The sequence below is a fragment of the Dipteris shenzhenensis genome, chromosome 29 (genome assembly GCF_047967505.1).
Source record: "Dipteris shenzhenensis isolate YYH24624 ecotype China chromosome 29, Dip_SZ_1.0, whole genome shotgun sequence".
NCBI classification, from domain to species: Eukaryota; Viridiplantae; Streptophyta; class Polypodiopsida; order Gleicheniales; family Dipteridaceae; genus Dipteris; species Dipteris shenzhenensis.
In genome coordinates this window covers 10257235-10266169 of record NC_141624.1, presented here as the reverse complement: position 1 = coordinate 10266169, position 8935 = coordinate 10257235, and the positions used below count along the sequence as shown (strand labels likewise).

The following is an 8935-nucleotide window of genomic DNA, read 5'->3' as shown; positions in this document are numbered from 1 at the left end:
GAAACATTGGATCACCATCACGCATGAAAAACCGAAAGTGCAATGGTTTTGAATGTCCCACCAAAGCCTCTTTTCCTTCACACAAGTACCCCTTGACATATGTTTTGAAATCAGGAACCTTTTGAATTACAAATGGAGATGGACGAGAATTTTGGCATGCATTGAAGGATCGCATCAGATGAGGAAATGTGAAAGTACAACTCGTTCTTAGTTTCTTTGAGAATTTACTAAACAATGCATCAATGTCCTCATGTGTATGTCCCACCATTAAGAACCCTAGTTGGATCATTTGAAAGACTACATGTGCAACAGGCAAGGACAAGAATGCAAACAAGTATCTATTTTTATTCTTAGAACCACAGTTTTCTACCTGTAAGAGAAGTACTCATGGAAGCTGCTTGTACTCTCTACTGAATGAAGTTATCCTTGAACTTGTTGTAGCCTCAATATCATATTTATTTAGTTCTCCTTTTGAAAGTCCATCTTCATGCATGTGGTAATCTAATGCATCTCTTGACATCAATGCAAAGAATAAATCTTGCCTTTTGCTACCATGCTTGTTTAAAAGATCACCATACATGTGCTTGTCCAACCTCTTGACGTTTTGCAAACATAGTGACAATGAACCAATGGTGAAATTAGGGTCACTCTTCCAATACTGTAAAGAGAAGTTTCCATATGCCAATTGCCCATGTCCATGAGTGAGCATCCCTGTTAAGGCTACAGGAAGTTGCATGATACGATTCAATGATTTTGGTATAGGTTGTAGCCTTGGTATGCAAGTCTTTCATTTGATCCATCTTGTCATGAATGATGCAAAGATTATGCTTCGGGTCCAAATCTAAAGACAACCTCCATGCATAATATAGGCTTCTGCAAGACATTTTCTGCAAACTGTGTGCTCGTCTCTTTAGTAGCAACTGTTCCCTCTCACTTTCTATCTTCATTCTTTCTAGATTCATTTTAAGTTTAGAGCAAATGTCGCACTTGGAGAATGTACTTGTCTTTGATAGACTAACTTTTTGAATACAGTTTTCCATAATCAACAGAATGTTGACCTTGACAAAGGCTTGCACTTAAACCTCTCCATTGTTTTGTTGACTTCTCGCAAAATATCCACTTGCTTGTATATGGATGGGATGACCATTTGTGTCTCACATTCCCCTGTCATCATTGTACGACTTTTATGGGGCATTTTATCTGCATTACGCTCAACAGACATTTGAATCACAGCTTTTCCAACCTCCATATGCCTCATTCGATTTTGTATCATCTTCTTATTTCCATGCATAGTTTTTGTGCTCCAAGATCATGTTTTTTCTTATACCTATAGAAAGTAGTCTTTGGAATTCCTTGTATTGTGTACCAAGCCTTGCAACAAACATTCATGTTTCCTATGAAGAACGTCAATCCACTCATATGGCCCTCAACAATCTTGGATGTTTGTAGGTTGTTGTAAATGTGATTCACGCAATTAGCAAAACATTGACCCCAATATTCTTGTCGCACATTCAAAACCATTTCTCGATCAGCAACTTGACAACAATGTTCCTTACAACAATCAATACTTGCAATCCTTTGGATATCCCATTGTGTTGTCTTCATGGCCAACCTTGTTCCTCTTTCACTATTCTCCTTCGTTTTCCTATTTATCATCCTATATGGTAGTTTCTTTTTTAGACATTTGATGTCATCAGTAGAAGGGAAAGACTGTGCAATATTGTGATCATTTTCAAAAGGTTCTCTTAGCAACAACCTACTACCATCCTCCAATGTAAGTTGTTCAATTGGCCATTTTAGCAACTTCACCTGAAGACCATCCTCTATAGACTGATTACTAGCACCGTCTTGCATAAACACTTGAGAAGTGGCTAGGTGATCATCCCCCAACTCTTTAAAATCGATTGCTTCATATGGATGGACAAGAAGTATGTGACCCTCCCCTAACTTTGTTTCCAAATGCTGTGACCACAACAATACTTTTCTCCCCACCCAGTCATCTCTACTTTGCATATTCCCTTCCTCTAGTATCATGTTACAAGCATGTCCTTGCATAGGCCCTTAAACAAGAGAAATGTAAAAAAAATCAGCCATTGAAGCTAACCACTTGTGATAAGAAACAATTTATACATAATCCAATCCTTTATAATGAAAGTATGTGCATGCCCACAAACCTGAAGGTGGTGTAACTTGCTCAAGTACAACCTTTGGTATATGTGTACTATTGCTCAAGGTTGCCTCTGATAAGGGTTGCATGGCATTAGAGTGCCAACCCACCATACTACCAAGTGCCTCTTTGACATGGGATGCACCCATGTTAGGGTATGGAAGCTCAACATCAAAAGTTGTATAGCAAATATCAATAGAAATCTGCTTTTGCGAGTTGATTGTTGTATTCTTTTATCCAGAGTACATAAGTATGACCGGTTTTGCTACTGTTGCAAAAACTCTCATTGATATGGTTTCTCAGTGTGAGAATCCTGGAAGTGTTCTTGGACTCGTAGAGAGCTGAAAACATATCCCATGCTTCTTTCGATGTCTTGATGGTGTTGAGCTATCCTAGCATGACATCTTGCACATTCTGCTTGATCAGATGATATGCATACTTGTCTTTCTTATCCCATTCTGCCTGAGCTTGGTTAATGGTAGGATCTGCTATAGGTGCGAAAACTATTTGTGTAGCTGTAGATCCCACTGCTGGTGCTGTGACAAAAAGTGGAGTAGTTGTTGGATCATACAATGGTCTAGGTGTAGATCCATCGACATAATCCCATTTGTCCTGAGGTACAAGAATGGTCTTCATTTAGTATTTCCATGTGTCATAATTGGAGTTGTCTAGCTTAGCAGAGGCCTCTAGATTGAGGTTGCTAGTCATAGACATGGTGTAAAAAATGTACTCAAAGTGTTGTGAAAATCACTGTATGAATCAACTGCGAGACAATGACTATGACGAGTGAATTCTGAACTGTCAAAGTGGCAATATATAAACTCCGATCTAAATTACAAGGCTTGTAGCAAGTGATGCCGGGAATAGTCAAGAGGCTTTACAAGGCTGAAATGATGTGCACAATGCCATGAAATAGCCGAATAGGCTTTACAATGATGGCATGTGTGTGTGAAACCAAATCACGTGCTATCTACCCACTGAACAATCGGGAATGCCTTTGAACACTTTGAAGTCTACTCACTGAATGATGAATGTCAGGTTTCAGATAATCTGATGATGTGAAATCGTATGTGAGTGTATGGACTGACTCCGAGTAGGTACTAGTCAAGAATTTTGGGCATGGCTTAAATTGGCAACTTGGAAAGACTCAAAGCATCCCCTCTATGGCGATCTGGTTTACTCTGATCTAGATCTATACCAACCATCGATTGATGAAAGAACAACAAATAATTTCTTTTCTTTTGTTCTTTTTAAGTGCTGGGTTAGATGCGTCGATGTAGAGGTTGATGTGCATGTAGGAAGTGGTTTTGTCACAGTGAGGCTCAAAAAGGAGTGATACTTGCGTTGAAATGTACACATGATGTAACGAGAGCGTAGAGCACAAAAAATTGATCGTTTTATCTTTCTGGAGTGCCCTCAAATTCTTCCTAGATCAAGGGATAGGACTTGGGTGGAGGGGAAAAAGGAGTGCAAATGTGCTCAATGATGATGTGGCACTATGAGTCACATGCAATGATGATGTGGCACTGTGCCTAGCAAGAGGTGTGCCTGTGGAGCCCTATGCTAAGGTGGCAAGAGTGGTCACGTGAGGTGCCTGTGGAGCACTGTGTGTGCCTACAGTCAATGTTGACCATGCTATTGATGTGGCACTAGCTGACCTAACCATGGTCAGACTGACTAACCTAGGTTTGGTTGACTCACCGAGGGTCAAGTGATGACATGGCTGTGTTGACATGGCATGAACGCGTGTCCAATGATGTGGTAGATCACTACTAATGTGGCATCTGTGATTGGACTACTGATATGGTAAGCAGTTGCCACGTGTCAGTGGTAGATTGGGCTGACATGGCATTAGAGATAAGGTGCAATGAGGTGGTTGGAGGATAATGTGACATGGCAATATAGGGTGCCACATGGTGCCCTCTGCAACAATGTCGGGTGGATGATGTGGTGCCCTTTGGAACAACGCCGGGTGGATGACGTGGCTGATTGATCTGCCACGTGTCAATTTTGTGGCCAATCCATGGGTCATCAAAATCTATGAAGATTTCGCTGAGATGCGATGGAATCGAGGAAGATTCTATTGATGAAATTATTTCTATCATCTTCTATGAGAAACCCATTTTACTGGGCTTTATGGTGGTTGGTTGGTGCTTTGTGGAGGTCGTTGCTATTGGTGGGTCGACGAATGGGAGGAGCTTGTGAGCAGTTGTTTGCAAAGGAGCTCCTGGCTATGGTCGTGTGGCTACATGAGCACATTGAGGAGTTGGACAAAATGGGTTGGTGGGACGAAGCTTAGATGCTAAGAAGGGTTGCCGTTAGAAGCTTCTTGGCATCGTCATATGTACTCTATGGCGCTACTAGTTGCAGATCATGTGGAGATTTTTTTGAGAGGTGGGTTGACATGCAAGCTCAGCCAGCTGTGTGTTGAGGGAGCCCATGAGCTCTGTGGTGAGGACTTTGATGGAGGCGACAACAACTTGTATGTAGCTCGAAAATAGCCTATTGGACGAGCGATACTTTAGAGCAGTGCAGTTGGAGAGTCGGAAACCGTTCGTGGAACATGTATGAGTTGCGGTTGTGCATGTCATTGGCTTGGAGCTTGTAGCTTAGCAATCATTCAGGGTGGGCTGTGTGCCTAGGCTAGAGCATGGTGTTATGGGAGCTGGCTTTGACGGGCTGAAGCAAAGCCATAGTCGGTCGGAGCAGAGATTGTGGATTGCGTCGAGGAGGCGGTTGGCATTACATAGGCTACTAGAGGACTTGTACACTGTGTAGGTTGAGGACTACGGGCAGAAATTGATACCAACTCCCGCCGACTTCCAATATATGCCACAGTCTAGCTTTCGTAGATGGGTTGTTAATGGTACTCCAAAAGCTCTTTTCGTAGCTGCAAACCAAAATACAACTCAACAAGCTCTTCTCTCACACAAGAGTTTAAGCTAGATGGGATAGGCTCTCTCAGAGTTGTCAAAGCTATTAAGAATCTCTTTCTCACAAAAGACTCCCCCTCTCTCTCAAATGGAAAATACTATATCACAATCAAGAAATGAAATCTCTCTTTCTCTCAAATTGGAACTGAAATCTCTCACAAACTCTCAAAGGAGATGAAGGGAAATATCTCACCAAATGCACGGAAATTTTCTCTCACCCAATAGAAGTGAAAGAACTCTCAATCTCTCGATCTCTCAATCAGTCAATTTCTCTCACAAGGATGGTGCCTCAGTGAAAAGAAGAACCATGCTCTGATACCATGACAAAATATGAAGAAGGGAGAGGAGAAGAGTGGAGATGAGGAGAGAGGGCACACCTAGAGAGCACACCACAAATGACTAACTGTACACTAGATTTAGTTGAAAATGTAGAATATATACAAGCCCATTTAGGGTTAGGGTTAGGGCATCTAACCCTTTCCTTTATAGCACTCTATTGGGTTACTGCTATGCACATATGATCATATGATGGTGCTATGCACATATCATCACATGATGTTGAGCGTGAACTCTCAACAGAGGGGAGGGTAGGAAAGACCAATGGAAGAGGGGCCAATGGGAGAGCAGATAATGTGATGGATGGAGGGGCCAATGGGAGAGGAGATAATGTGAAGGAGGGGCCAATGGGAGAGGAGATAATGTGATGGAGGGGCCAATGTGAGAGGATCCAATGAAATATAGGGACCAATGAGAGAGAAGCACATAAAACCCTAGCTTTTCTTATATATACTCTCCTCCTCTTATTCTTTCTCCCATTTCAAGAAGGAAGAGCAAGAGGAGAAGCAAAAGGAGGAGCAATAGCAAAAGCAAGTACAAGAATACGTTTCAATCTCAACTTTCTTCTAGGTATTTGTTTTTAAATTTCTTCTTTGAAATTTTATTCTAGAGAGAGAAACAAAAGAGAGAGAGAGAGAGAAAGGTGGAGGGGAGAGTGGGAGAGGGGAGAAGCAGAGAGAGAGAGAGGAGAGAGAGTAGGAAGGCACTGTCGTAGTAGTGCAAGAGAGAGAAGGGAGAGAGAGAGAGGGATGAGGGAGAGGAGAGGAGGTACGGCAGGGGGAGAGAGAGAGACACAGAGAGAGAGAGAGAGAGAGAGAGAGAGAGAGAGAGAGAGAGAGAGGGAGAGAGAGAGGAGAGGGATAGAAAGCATGAGATGCACAACGAGAGAAAGAAAGAAAGCAAAGGAGAGGGAGGGGAGAGGTGTGAGAGAAAGAAAGAAAGAAAAGGAGAGAGAGAGGCATGAGAGGTAGTAAGAATGCACTGCCACAGCAACACACAAGAGAGAGAGAGAGAGAGAGAGAGAGAGAGAGAGAGGTAGGGACAGAGAGAAGTAGAGAGAAAAGGAGAGGGAGGGGAGAGAGAGATAAATGCAGGGAGAGAACTCGCTGCCACAGCACAGAGAGAGAGAGAGAGAGAGAGAGAGAGGAGAGAATAGCGAGAGGGAGGGAGAGAGATTGAGAGCGAGCGCATTGCCGCGGCAGCACACACTAGAGATAGATAGATAGATAGAGAGAGAGAGAGAGAGCTAGGGACAGAGAGAGAGAGAGTAAAGGAGAGGGAGGGGGGCAGAGAGAGGTGTAGGGAGAGAGCGCACTGCCGTGGTATTGCGACATGCACGAGAGAGAGAGAGAGAGAGGGGGGGGGAGAAATAGGAGAGGAGAGTGAGAGAGAGATTAAGAACGAGCGTGCAGTTGCGGCAGCACACACTAGAGAGAGAGAGAGAGAGAGAGAGAGAGAGAGGGAGAGGGAGAGGGAGAGGAAGGGGAGAGAGAGAGAGAGAGAGAGAGAGAGAGAGAGAGAGGGGGAGAGAGGGAGAGCAGCGCGCACGCACACGAGAGAGAGAGAGAGAGAGAGAGAGAGAGAGAGAGAGGGAGGGAGGGAGGGAGGGAGGGAGGGAGATTGAGAGAGCACACTACCACCCCACGACAACATGCACATGCATGAGAGAGAGAGAGAGAGAGAGAGAGAGAGAGAGAGAGAGCAAAGGAGTGGGCGGGGAGAGAGAGAGAGGTAGGGAGAGAGTGCCACTGCCGTGGAAGCAAGTGAACGAGAGAGAGAGAGAGGGAGAGAGAGAGAGAGAGAGAGAGAGAGAGAGAGAGAGAGAGAGAGAGAGAGAGAAAAATCTAGGGAGGGAGGGAGTGAGAGAGTACGAGAGAATGGGAGAGAGTGAGAATGAAAGAGATAGAAAATATTACCAAAGAGGAGGAGAAAGGAGTGTGCGACAATTAAGGAGGAGGAATGGAGGAGAGATGTTTTGATGGAGGGATGTGGGAGCTTGAGGGATATTAGAGGAGAGATAGTGAAGGAGATTATAACTAGCAATGGATATAGGAGTAGAGGTGACGATCAAGAAAGGAGATTAGAGGCTACTAAAGAGAAGATAGGAATGACTAAATGTAAACATGTGGAAACTTGAAAACAAAACTATGTACCTTGGTGTGTGATTTAGTCGAACTTAAACAAACAAAACTATGAACCTTGGTGTGTGAAAAGACAAACGTGTGGAAACTTGAAAAGTGTGTGAAAAGACAAACTTGTCGAAACTTGAATTTCAAATTTCCTGCCTTTTTAAAATTTTAAAATGAGTTTCACTTACATTTACAATTTACTAGTTTAATTTTCTCAATTTAAACTTATGGAATATAGTAGAAAAAAATGTATTTTGTGTTGGAATATAGAAAGTACAATTTCAAATTTCCCACCTTTTTGAAAATGTTAAATTAGTTTAGCTTACACTTTCAATATATTAGTTTAATTTATCTCCTTTTAGGGAGAATTGATAGTTTCTTCAACATAAATTTTGAATTTTTAATTTTAAGCCTCATTTTCTAAATTTCACGTTTAGATTTTTATATTTTCCCATAAAGTTTAATTTTAATTTATTTAAAATTTGAATTTTGTGATTCAAACTAATAAGAATTTAGAGTTTAGATTAATAAGCATTTACTTTGTCAAAGTTTAAACTTCTTATTAATGTGAATTTTAAATTCTTATTCAAACCCTTTTTTGATTCAAATTAATTTCACTTAAAACTGGGATTGGGGGTTTAGGGTTTAGGGTTTGGGCGTTAGGGTTTAGGGTTTAGGGTTTGGGAGTTAGCGGTTAGGATTTGGGGTTTTGGGTTTTGCGATTAGGGTTTAGGGTTTAGAAGGCCAAGATTAGGGTTTAGGTTTTAGGGATTAGGGCTCGGGGTTAGGGTTTAGGGGTTAGGGTTTTGGGTTTTTGGTTTTGGATTTAGGGTTTAAGGGTTAGGGTTTAGGGTTTCAGGTTTGGGAGGGGTTAGGGTTTAGGGGTTGGGGTATAGGCTTTAGGGCTTAGGGTTTAGGATCTAGGGTTTGGGGGTTGGCGTTTAAGGTTTAGGATTTGAGGGTTAGGGTTTAAGGTTTGGGGGTTTTGGTGTAGGGTGTAGGATTTAGGTTTTAGGGTTTGGGGGTTTGGGTTTAGGGTTTGGGTTTAGGGTTTAGGATTTAGGGGTTAGGTTTTAGGGTTTTAGGGTTTAGGGTTTAGGAGTTTGAATTTAGGGATTAGGATTTAGGGTTTGGCAGTTTGGGTTTTGGGTTTGGGGGTTAGGGTTGAGGGTTTGGATTTTGGGTTTTGCGGTAAGGGTTTAGGGTTTAGGGCTTGGGGTTTTCAGTTTAGGGTTTATTGTTTCGTGGGTAGGGTTTACGGTTTGGGGGTCTATGTGGTTTGGGTTTGGGGGTTTGAGTTTAGAAGGCCAAGATTATGGTTTAGGGTTAAGGTTTGGGGTTAGGGTTTAGGGTTTACAGTCAGTTTGTCT

The 8935-nt window shown here is 42.4% G+C and overlaps 1 pseudogene; it reads right to left on the bottom strand.

Annotated features, from left to right (window-relative positions):
- LOC147882420 (uncharacterized) overlaps positions 1-884 on the bottom strand; it is a 1083-nt pseudogene extending 199 nt beyond the window's left edge.
- Positions 885-8935: the final 8051 nt, after the last annotated feature.